This window comes from Ictalurus punctatus, chromosome 16 (assembly GCF_001660625.3).
Source record: "Ictalurus punctatus breed USDA103 chromosome 16, Coco_2.0, whole genome shotgun sequence".
NCBI lineage: Eukaryota > Metazoa > Chordata > Actinopteri > Siluriformes > Ictaluridae > Ictalurus > Ictalurus punctatus.
The window spans coordinates 15,941,150-15,953,790 of record NC_030431.2 but is presented as its reverse complement, the minus strand read 5'-3'; the positions used below and the strand labels follow the sequence as shown (position 1 = coordinate 15,953,790).

Below are 12,641 nucleotides of genomic sequence, written 5' to 3'. Positions count from 1 at the left end.
ACTCCTGGTTTGCTAATTAACCATGAGCATTCTGCTACAGCAGCCACTGTCAATGAACAATCATTAACAGAATTATTGCTGTTTATTTGTTGTTGTTGTCGTTTTGGTTTTTTTGTTGTTTTTTTTACCCTGATCTGCATCTACTGCATCTGTAGCGCAGTATGTGTAATTACAACAAAGAATTTCAACAAATTTCCCAATACTGAGAAAAGAATGAAAAACATGTTTAGTTCAAACTTACAATGGAAATCCTAAGGGCATTTGTTGGTGCAGTCAGTAAATGCTTATACAAAATACATTTTGAGTGCTCGCACAATTTCTTCAAAGGTATTTGCAAATTAATCTGTAAATCTTTAGAATTTATCCATTAAGAGATGAGACTTATTTTTCAGAGGATATGTTTAACAAATATAAACACAGACATGCCTCAGTTTTTGATGGTTTGTGGATGGATGCCATAAAATGGTAGAGAAAGCTGGATATGCGTGAATAAGAACAACTTTGTCTCAGTTAAACCCAGGGTTTCCCAAATTAAGGGTTGTGACTTGCTTGAATTACAAATGAGGTTGTGAGAGAAACTCAATCTCCTCTTGTTTTATTTATTCATTTGAAAAATGAATATTATGACTCTCTAACTACAAAGAGCTGTTGTAGTACATGGTATTTTAGTGTTTTTTCGCTATCCTAACACGCTGCACAATTTTAGGAGATCAGCAGTAAAAATGGAAATCTACCTCTGTTAGTTCCTCGACAACAGTGAGTGACTCTGAATCAATGGAACAACAGATTTCAAGGAAATGAACTTGAAAACATGAAACATTTACGGAATATAGGTTTATAAGTGTGATGGTAAATAACAAGGAGAAAAGAAAATGTCTCATACTGTATGCTGCAGAGTTTTGGTATACTGCAAAAACAGAGCACCAGATATTTCCTTGAGTGCAGTGAAAATGATCTTCACCTTTTACAAGCTCCAATCTGTGTGAAGCTGGATTCAGTGATCCTGCCTGCATTTAATCCAAGTATTGTTCAAAGCTGAATGTGACAGAGGAAATGAGATGCACTCTTTCAAACACACCTCCTGACTTTGAAAATCTGTGTCAAGAAATACAAGCTCACTCTTTCCATGAGACTGGTAAGTCAATGCAAGGAAAATTTCTTTAGTCATTAATGTTACACATACTGTATGTTACTGACACATATATTTCATTATATCAGTTTTGGGTCATTTGGCCAAATGTTTGAGAACCCCTGCCCTAAGCCTTTTAAAATATTTGTAGTTTTGAACCCTAAAGAGTTCTTGGTTCATTTTTCAGGTGGAACACTTAAGGTTTCTGTGTAGAACCCTACAGCAGGGGGTTTCCCTTTTAGATAAGAATTTGGGAAAAGGTGAATTTTTCCAATTTTTAACTGTCCAATTTCAGTGAGCCTGTGTAGCATAAGACTCTTGCTATTGGCTGACAAGAGTGGAAGTAAATGTGTTTTTTTGATGTTGTAGCCCATCTGCATCAAGCTTCAACATGTGTGTTCTGGGATGCTTTTCTGCTAATATAGAGAGTGCTTATTTGACTTACCGAAACCTTTCTGTGAGCTCAAACCATTCTCATCTGACCTCTTTCATCAACAAGCTATTTCTTTCCACAGAACTGCCACTCACTAGAGGTTATTTATACATCCTGTGTAATCCCAGTAGACTGTAGTGTGTAAAAATCCCAGAAGATCAGCAGTTTCTCAAATCAGCCAGTCTGACACCAACAATCATGCCACTGTCAAAGTCACTGAGATCACAATTTTCCCCAACTCTGATGTTTGATACATGATTTTATGTATAGTGCTGCTGCCTCATGAATGGCTGATTGGATAATAGAATGAATGGGAAGGGGTGCAAGTCTTCCTATTAAAAAGTATCTGGTGTGTGTATGCCAATAATGTATGTCTGGTATAAAAATGAAGGAGTGTGTAAATGTGAATGTCCCATCTAGGGTGCATTCCTGCCTTGTGTCCAGTGTTAATGGGATTGGCTCTGGATCCATCATGACCCTCACCTGGACAAAGCACTTACTGAAGTTCAAATAATGGACGAATGAATGAATAAATTGTGTAAAATTTGACTTGTGTCAAATGTCTGATGTTAACTTCAAAAAAGTAGTGAAGCTGTTCTACTGATTGTGTTTTTTTCAGGTGCCCAAACATTACTGTGCATAGGGAAAGAGCAACCAGGAGAGAAATATTGTCTTACTGTCTCCTGCCCCTGCTCTATGTCTTGAACAGACTGTACTTTAAGATGAGCTGCTTTTTTTGCTAATGTGAAGGGTCAGTCTGTTCCTCTGTAGTACGTTGATAGGCATTCCTCTCGCTCTCTCTCCCTCTCTCTCTCTCTCACTCTTTCTCTTTCTCTCTCTCACACACACACACACACCACTTTGCTGATCCAGATGCATGATTACGAGGTTCCATCTCCACAGGTCAGGGCTACACTATGAGCCAGGGGAGAGCAAAGGCAGGGAAAAATGTAATTTTGTCGAAGTGGAGATGAGCTACTGACCACCTCGCCGTCTTGACCTTGGGCCAGCATGCTGGCGATTTCTTTGGTACCAGCAGAGACGAGATGAGTACAATTGCTATTGCTGCCTCCATTTCTTCAGCTTGGTTTAACATCACAAGCCATAGTTTTTAACATAGACACAATGCATGGTAGTGCAAAATAAGTAGGAAATTCCACAAAGATGTACAGTAAGCACAGATACAAATCTGCAGCCAGTGTTACCCAAGAGACAGCATCCGCTTGACTGCTAACAACATCTTGCTAATTTGTGTATTGACAAAATAGTGCCACTCACATACACACACAAATATGAAAGCAGTGTGATTGTAGCTGGAGTGCTTTAACCGCTCATATCTTCACATGTCTCTTTTAATCCAACAAGAGGTAATCATGTTGTGGGGGAGGAAATTGCTTTTGCTTTGCAACCTTGATGGATTGGATAATATGGGGAGTGCATTCTCCTTGACAGGCCTTTTGATCCTTATGAAGTTCACTTGTCATCCAACATCACAGAAAAACTAGAAAAAGGAGCTACAAGCAATGACTGCCCAGAAACTTGGTGGTTGTTATTGTGGGAAACAGTAGAACAGAGCACAAATCAAAGTCAGCAAATGTAGTTGGTTACTAACAAGTTTTGTTCAGGTTACATGCAGTCAGGTCCATAAGTATTTGGACAGCGAAAGTCTGCACTTCAATCACATCTTGATTGCTTAATTTCAAATCCATTGTGGTAGTGTACAGAGGCAAAACTACAAAAATTGTGTCACTGACCAAATACTTATGGACTTGACTAATGTGCAGTGCTCATTTACTTGCACTCATATTCATTACCTACTCATTACCTACTCAAACGCTCCGATATCAACATGCAATACTAGGTGATGTGACTTGATGTAGGACAAATGTATGCTGTCACCCTAAAGGCATATTTCATGATTAATGATGCCAATCAAAACAAAGCAGACTGCAAATTGAAAATATAAAAAGGAGGAAACAACATATTCCTACAAAACATGATCAAGTCAAGTGGCGTTTATTGTCATTTCAATCATATACAGCTGGTATAGTACACAGTGAAATGAAATAATGTTCCTCCAGGACCATGGTGCTACATAAAACAACACACTAACCACATTGGACGACACAGAACTAAATAAGACCTACACGTTCCACAAAAAGTGCACATGCAAACATGTGCAAACAACATAAGACAGTACAGTAACTACTAAAGCAGGACAATAGGCACAGTAAGTGACAGTGTAGCACTGATCAGTACACAGTTCTAGTGTGAAAATGTCAGATATAACAGGTAGTGCAAAAAGAATAACAATATAATAAAAAACAAATGCTGTAAATATAAACATACTATGACATACTATTCAGCAGATTAGCTTATATCATATGTGGACTTAGCAGTTATTGTAGTAGCAGCCAGGTAAAGTGTATAATAGTGACAGGAAATTAAACATAATATTATTATAAGTACAGTAGCAGCAAAAGTACAGGTATTCAGTACAGAAATGTGCAAAAATTGGGAGTGGGATGGCGTTCAGTTCAGCATGAATGTGTGTGTGCGCACATGTGAATGTGTGTGTGTGTGTGTGTGTGTGTGTGTGTGTGTGTGTGTGTGTGTGTGTGTGTGTGTGTGTGTGTGTCAGTCCAGTCTCTGAGCATTGAGGATTCTGATGGTTTGGGGGAAGAAGCTGTTACACAGTCTGGCTGTGAGGGCTCGAATGCTTCAGTACCACACTGCAGGAGGGTGAAGAGTTTGTGTGAGGGGTGTGGGGGGATATCCACAATGCTGGTAGTGTTGTGAATGCAGCATGTTGTGTAAATGTCTATGATGGAGGGAAGAGAGACCCCAATGATCTTCTCAGCTGTCCTCACTATCCGTCGCAGGGTCTTGTGATCCAATATGGTGCAATTTCCGAACCAGGCAGCGATGCAGCTGCTCAGGATGCTTTCAATGGTTCCTCTGTAGAATGTGGTGAGGATGAGGGGTGGGAGATAGGCTTTTTTCAGCCTTCTCAGAAAGTAACGCTGCTGGGCTTTCTTGGTTATGGAGCTGGTGTTCAGGGTCCAGTTGAGGTTCTCCTCCAGTTGAACACAAAGGAATTTGGTGCTCTTGACGATCTCTACGGAGGAGCCATCGATGTTCAGCAGAGAGTGGTCACTCCGTGCTCTCCTGAAGTTAATAACCATCTCTTTTATTTTGTCCACATTCAGAGACAGGTTATTGTTGCTGCACCTCCTCTCTGTATGCTGACTCGTCGTTTTTGCCTTTGAGACCCACCAAACTTGATGATGTGGTTGGAGCTGTGCGTTGCTGCACAGTTGTGAATCAGCAGAGTGAACTGAGTGCACAGCCCTGGGGGGCCCCCATGCTCAGTGTGGTGGTGCTGGAGATGCTGTTCCCAATCAGGACTGACTGAGGTCTCCCAGTCAGGAAGTCCAGAATCCAGTTGCAAATGGAGATCTTCAAGCCCAGCAGGTTCAGCTTTCCAGTCAGGTGCTGTGGAATGATTGTGTGACTGCTGAACTGAAGTCTGTGAACAACATTCGGACATAGGTGTCCTTTTTGTCCAGGTAGGTGAGGGCCAGATGTAGGGTGGTAGCGATGACATCATCATTTGACCGGTTTGGGACAATATGTGAATTGCAGGGGGTCCAATTAGGGGGGCAGCAGGGTCTTGATGTGCTTCATGATGAGCCTCTTGAAGTACTTCATGATGATGGGTGTGAGTGCAACAGGAAGGTATTAGTTGAGGCAGGACACTGAAGACCTCTTCAGCACAGAGACAATGGTGGTGGCCTTGAAGCACGTTGGAACGATGGTGCTGCTCAGGGCGATGTTGAAGATGTTAGTGAGAACATTCGCCAGCTGATCTGCACATCCTCTGAGCGATCTGCCAGGAATGTTTTCTGGTCCAGCATCCTTCTGTGGGTTGACTCTGCATAGAGTTTTCCTCAAATTAGCCACAGCATCTGGTCATTGGTAGGAGGGGTGTTGTTAGTCGCAGTCACATCATTTTACACCTCAAACTGAGCATAGAATTTGTTCAGTGCATCTGGATGGGAGGCATCACTTTCACAGTAGTTGTCCTGTAGTTGCTGCTGGCTTGAATGCACTGCCACATGCTCTGTGTGTCACCACTGTCCATGTAGTGACTGTGGATTTTCTGGGAGTGTGCGCGCTTTGCCTCTCTGATGGCCCAGGACAGTTTGGCTCTCGCTGTTCTTAGGGCCGCCTTGTCACCTCCCCTGAAGGTGTAGTCTTGGGTCCTCAGCAATGCACGCACCTCCGCAGTGATCCACGGTTTCTGATTGGAACATGTGGTGATGGTCTTGGAGATAGTGATGTCATCAATGCACTTGCTGATGTAGCTGGTCACTGATGCTGTGTATTCCTCCAAGTTGGTGGAGTCGCTGTCGGTTGCAGCCTCCCTGAACATGTGCCAGTGAGTGTGCTCAAAACAGTCCCGAAGAGCAGAGATGTCTCCTGGCCAGGTTTTCACCTGCTTCAAAACCGGTTTGGAGCATCTGACGAGCAGTCTGATATGAAAAATCTATATACAAAAAAATATATTAAAAAAACAAGTTTTTGGTAGCAGCACACAACAGGAACCGATGCTGCAATGAAAGCTCATTAGGCAAGAACAAAAAAAAAAAAACTAAAACAACAACAACTGCACAGCCGTACTTTACTTACTGCTGTACAGAAGAGCTCTCTCAAACTGAAACAAAACCTGCTCTTCTCAATTGCAGCCCACTCGGTCCAAGCTAAGTAATTTAGCTAGTGTGGCTAATGCACATCATTTAAAATAAACTCGTTAACATTATAAAGATGGAAACCTGTAGCCTATGTGCATGAGCACACATGTGTGCACTTGTGGCCTCTATTTAAATCGGAAACATAAATGTAATGTCTGATAAGATTATTGATTAATGCTAAGTAGGTTTCTATGTAGGGTTCTTTGGTGAATACCAAACAACATCTTCTCATACTGTGTCTGGGAAAAAAAATGGTTTCAGCAGATCCCTTGTTCAGACAATTTACATTTACAATAAAAACTGATAATATTAAACAGCTATAAATTTCCTTTTCAAAAACAAACTGACACATTTGTTCAAATCAATCTTCATATCCCAAAAGTTACTGTATGAAAAAAAGAATTAACTGCAGATTTTTGGGTCTCTCTTGACTGTCAGCATTTTGTATTAGCCCTGGCTTGCTGATGTGTGTGTTTGAACTGATGCATAATGCATATTCTTCCTTTCTATGAGCCATAATTTAGTGGATCGTAATCTATTACCGGCCCTTTCCTCATTCCTTCAGAAATTCACTACTCTGCTTGTATCAGATTATAAGCTTTCTCATTCTAACCCTCTGATCACTTCACTGCACTCTGCACTTTAAGCACCAGTGAATTTGCTCCAAAATATGAGACGAATGGCATCAAGCAAGTCTCAGGGAGGGATGATTGCTCCCTGTCCAGCTTGTTCAATGAACTTTCCTTACAGTTAGGAGCCGTGAGTGGGCTTTTTGCTCCTTACATCCTGCTGCTTTCATGACTTGCTCCCTATTGGCTTCACTACGCATAACTGCGTGCAGTGTAAATATGGCTGTATTTCTGGTTGACCGCCTGTCTGTCCACTTGTTTTGCTTTAAAAGCCTCAATTCCCACAGCAGGCTTACTTTCTACCTGTTTCCTCTTTCCCCTACCTCTCATACGGTAAAGGTTTCCACAGCCTGCTCAACTTTTTTTTTTTTCTTGCCCTGCAGGTGCTCTGTCCACTTACCGCCATTTGACTCTGAGGAAAAAGAAGTATACAACATTATAGCTGTCACTACTAGGAGTGTTATGGTATGAAATGTTCAGACAGCCTATTCTAAAAATATTAATATTTCATGGTGTCATTTTTATTAATGTACCATTAATGTACCAGAAAACACTAGGTGGTGGTAAAAATTAACACAATTGTCACCTATTTTCCATAATATCTCTAACAAAAAAAATGAGTATTTATCATGTTGTCCTTAACAGCTGAAACAGATGGTGGCTGTGAGGAAAATTATAGTTGCATTGCTGACCAAAACCAAATGAAAAATGTAATTGTTGTCAAACGTCATGTTCTTCTGTGCATTTGATAACTATTGTGAAGTTTCAACATGCAAGGAGCAGCAGCAGAGGTAACAATGTAATGTGTTTTTAACAGTAGTGAATTACATAGCCAGAGTGTTTCAGTGCAGTCATGACCTTTGTGCTGAGAAACCAAGGTTGCTGTAGATTGATTTAGGACAGAAATGTTGAAACGTTTTCTCTGAAGTCCATGGTCCAGTTTTTGAAAAAACCCCCACGTAGTCCTGCATTGTTGTTCTGTTGCTGGCTGAACTAGTTTAATGCATCAGAGCACAATCTTTTTTTGGTCAAAAATTTCAGTTTTTACCTTTCCTCTGGAAAGTTTTGGTGTACACAAAACATTTTCCTAGACAGAAAGCAAGGGCGCTGTATGGTAGATGGGAGAAGGGCGTGAGGCTTCCAGAATGTGTCATTTCATACTAGATAGTTCAAAACGCTTACACAAATGGCTCATTTGCTGTTTTATTATGAAAAAAGACAGCTCTTCTGATATATTTTGTCCCAGCATACTAGTGTTGGGTCCGAGTCCACCTTTGTCAAGTTTGAGTCGAGACCAAGTCCTTAACCATTCGAGTCCGAGTCCTTAATGGCCAAGTCGAGTCCGACCGAGCCCGGAAAGTAAGTAAATTAAAAAAAGATTTGAAATTGCTATTGTAAACTCAACACTGAGCTGTTAAATTAATAGTTTAACCTTCACAAACCAATGGCAACTTAAATAAATAAATATATATATATATATAGCACAGTGAAATTGTTTTCTTTGCATACCCCAGCCTGTGAGGAAGCTTGGGTCAGAGTGCAGGGTCTGCCATGATACAGCACCCCTGGAGCAGGGAGGGTTAAGGGCCTTGCACAAGGGCCCAAGTGGCAGCTTGGAAGTGCTGGGGCTTGAACCCCTGACCTTCTGATCAGTAACCCAGAGCCTGTCCTCCAGTTCGAGTTAACATTTCAATTATTTGATGACTCTTCCCCACCGTTATATAGGCTGAGAGAGAGAGAGTACAGAGTAGACTTACATTTAGCAGCATGTCATAACAACAAACTTCATGATTTATTACTGCTTTTAATCTGTCTATATGAATGACAACAAACTCATTTCTGAACACAGCTCTGTTCTTAATTCCTAAAATGAAAAAAAATCCCTATCAGCAGGGTTCATAATATTTACTAAATTAAGAAGTACATTTCAGAATTACATGAAATTCAAGACGGGAATCACCAAATGCTAATGTTTAGGGGTGGACGATATGACTAAAATCTTATTTCACTATAATGATACGATATTGTGAAATAACAATAATTTCTCAGGTAAGTCTATCAGTAGTATTCAAGTAGACAATACTACAGAATTTGAATAAAGCAATTAAATGTAAAATAAAATACACTACACTGTATGAAATATACAGTGATTCTTATTAAATTTACTGAAATTAGTCAGTCAAATGAGTAGAGCTGCAACTAATGATTATTTTCATAATCGATTAGTTGGTCGATTTATTTTTATTTAAATATTTTTCGATTATTCGATTAATTGGATGGGGGTGGGGCAAGCTTTCAGTGCCATTTTTTTGTTTATTTAAAATAAAATCCACAAACTGAGTATTACAAATATAAACTTCAGACTAAAACTTTACACAATTGTTTGTTCAAAACAGAAAAGAACCCAATATCCACCAGATAAATTTTATATACATGTGTGTGTGTGTGTGTGTGTGTGTATATATATATATATATATATATATATATATATATATATATATATATATATATATATATATATATATATATATATATATATATATATATATATATATAATAGTATTTTTGCATTATGTTTATGGATGCACAAAAAGCACTGAATTAAACTACAGTACTAAATTAATAATAAAAACTCACTTTCACTGCACCTTGTGGTTTCTGTTACTCACTGACTTTAGGAATTTTATTTTACTTGTGTTTACTTTTGATAATAGTGTTTGTTAGATTTCCAAGTATCTCAGCAGACAATCACTCATTTCTCATTTATAATTATGAATTATAGCCCAACGAGTTTGGGAATACACCGCATTAGGGAAGAATGAAAAACACTTACCCTGATTCGGAGTACTCACACTTCTGACACCAAATTGTTGGATTTCCATGTATCTCAGATTATGCCTTTCAGATCTTCCGTCATGCCTTCCAGCCTGTTCTACAATTACTTCTATTAACTTTTAGTTCTGTGCTTAGAAAGTATGGTTCTCCTCAGAGCGTTTCAGATTGAACTGGGGCGCCTAAATGAACACACACTAACACATGCATGCTCAAATAGACATCCGAGTTTATTCATGCAAACCAAGAGTATTTATACACATTGATAAGAAGCAGTGCGTGGACGATTTCTACTGATGCAGGGGCCAGACAAATAGACAAAACAAAACACACAGCACACTATGAAAATAAGTCTTTTCAATAGACAGAAAATACATGTGCCAGCTATAAGAAAGATGGCAGTTGATCAGCTTATTTAAAGAGGTAATTAAATGTATACATTCATCATAGGTATTTGATAGCAGTTCATAATATAAGAGAGTACATGATATAAGAGAATTTCCTTTCAGTGTTTTAATTAGACATTACAGATCTTACCCGCACTCCTACTCTGTATTAGCACGTCTACACAGCGCATGATCAGCAACGCGGCCTCGTTACTAATAGATCACTTCTGTAATAAAAAAACGACAGAATTTACACTGCAAGCGCACAAATACAACATATAATGACAATAAACTTAAATTAAACTAAACCATTTAAGCAGCTTGCACCAGTTTCCCCTGCCCCTTGCACACAGTGGAGCATTTTGGATATAAACATAACTTTGTCATCATGCATCAGTTTGATTTCCACGATGTTTAAAATGCCCCCCTGCCTCAGAGGACTTGGAGGTTACACACTTTCTTCCTCAGTCACCTGACGATTTTGCCTCCGTCTGATGAGGACTGAGGTCATGTTGGGAATAAAAGGTAACACTGACAGAAAGTAACCATTGTGGCTTATACTCCCAGTTAGTAAAAAAAAACAAAAAACAAAACACTAGTGTTATATTTGAGATGATATTACCTTTCTAAAATCCACACACTAGACGGTAGTGCAGAGTGCATATTGTAATTGTACAGTACTTTATTTGTGACACAACTTTAGTATTTACTCTCCGAAGCATGTTTTCTGAACAGAAGTAACGTAATGAGTAAACATGCCCCGTGCCGCGCGCAGACCAACTAATCGATAATGAGATTCGTTGACAACGATTTTCATAATCGATTATTATCGATTTTATCGATTAGTTGTTGCAGCTCTACAAATGAGTGAGTGAGTGATTTTCTCTTTGTCTTTTGTAGTTTAATTAACATTAATGACACAGACAGCAGCAGGTTTATTAGACTACTGTCACTTTAAGACCTAATGCACAAATCCAATATACTGTAGTGATACACCTCCAATTTTTTCCCAACTGTTTACATACACGTAAGTCATAACCGACTGTGTTTGCATGAATACTTGGCCAGACCTGCATTTTGACATGATGTGTGTGCATTTATTTGACTGTCCAAGCGTAATAAGCTGCTAAAGAGAACTCAATTTGGTACTCCCACGATGAGGCAGCTTTCTGTGCACATGTTTCAAGTGTGTGCGCAGATAAAGCCCCTGCTCAGGCAGGGAGACATTCATTAATTTCTTGTTGTCTTAATTTTAGGCTGTTATTTATTTTTTATCTTTCTTTGAAAGTTACACGTGACGCGGATTCAACTGTAAGTCCAAAATGTCCAAGTCCGTGTCAAGTTTGAGTATAAATTTACCCGAGTGTGTGACAAGTCAAGTTTGTTCATAATTGGACTCGAGTCCAGACTCGAGTCCGGGATCAAGTACCCCGACTCCAGTGTACCCCGAGCTCCTGTACAAAATGCGTAAAAGGTTGGCAGGTCTGATACTGTATTTTAAATATTTATTTACACCCAATTTTTTTTTACATGCTTCACAATGAGCACATGCTACAGCTAGCATACCTCTAACATAGGTGGAGTGCAGAATGAGGGCTTTGCAAAATTCTGAGAACTACAAAAGAGAAGTTTTGGAAAAAGGAACTTAATCAGGTAAAAACAACATCATCAACAACAACAGTAATAATACTAATAAAAATGTGTTGGGGGCATGGTAGCTTAGTGGTTAGCAGGATTGCCTTGCTTGAGGGTCCGAATTCCACCTCGCCCTGTGTGTGCAGAGTTTGGATATTCTCCATGTGCTTCGGGGGTTTCCTCCAGGGTACTCCAGTTTCCTCCACCCAGTCCAAAGACATGCATTGTAGACTGATTGGCATTTCCAAATTGTTCATAGTGTGTGAATGGGTGTGTGAGTGTTTGTGTGATTGTGTCCTGTAATGGGTTGGTACCCTGTCCATGGTGTCCCCTGCCTTGTACCCAAAGTATACTGAGTAACCAAGAAACCGTGACACTGTAATAGCCCTTATCACTACACACTGTGCTTTCCTAAAACTCCCCATACTGGCAGTGAATCTTTGCAAGAGTGGGATTTCACAGAACGTTATCAGTTATCATTTTCCGCAGTGAGCCAATAGCTCCCATTTTAATTAACCACAAGGATGGCAAGTCTGGCTGTCACAGTAAACTAAGAGGTGTAAATGAAGTAAACAGGGTGGTATCATGAAGCAGACGTGCCCTGTTTCATCTCTTGGGATCTCCAAGATTCTATTATAGGTTCCCAGTGAGATAGAGAGAGAAAGAATGACAGAGAATAAAAACACAGAAACTGTTCCACTATCACACTCATCTGTGTTCACTTTGGACTCCGTAAGTGATTGCCACAAAACACTGTTTGTATTTTTGTACATGTTGTTTCATACCTGAGGGCACAACCTTTAAATCTGAATGGCTTATGGCTATGTAAAGGCAATGCCTGTG

At 39.6% G+C, this 12,641-nt stretch overlaps 1 protein-coding gene and 1 long non-coding RNA gene across 5 annotated transcripts in view; one reads left to right on the top strand and one right to left on the bottom strand.

Moving 5' to 3' along the window:
• The window catches only part of cadm2a (cell adhesion molecule 2a), a 435,685-nt gene that overhangs the window by 99,701 nt on the left and 323,343 nt on the right, over positions 1-12,641 (top strand). The window lies entirely within an intron of this gene.
• On the bottom strand, positions 3,127-10,922 carry LOC128635174 (uncharacterized). Its single transcript, XR_008398065.1, has 3 exons — positions 9,779-10,922; positions 7,269-8,671; positions 3,127-6,111 (listed from the first exon to the last, which is right to left on the bottom strand). It is a non-coding gene; the product is annotated as an uncharacterized LOC128635174 (long non-coding RNA).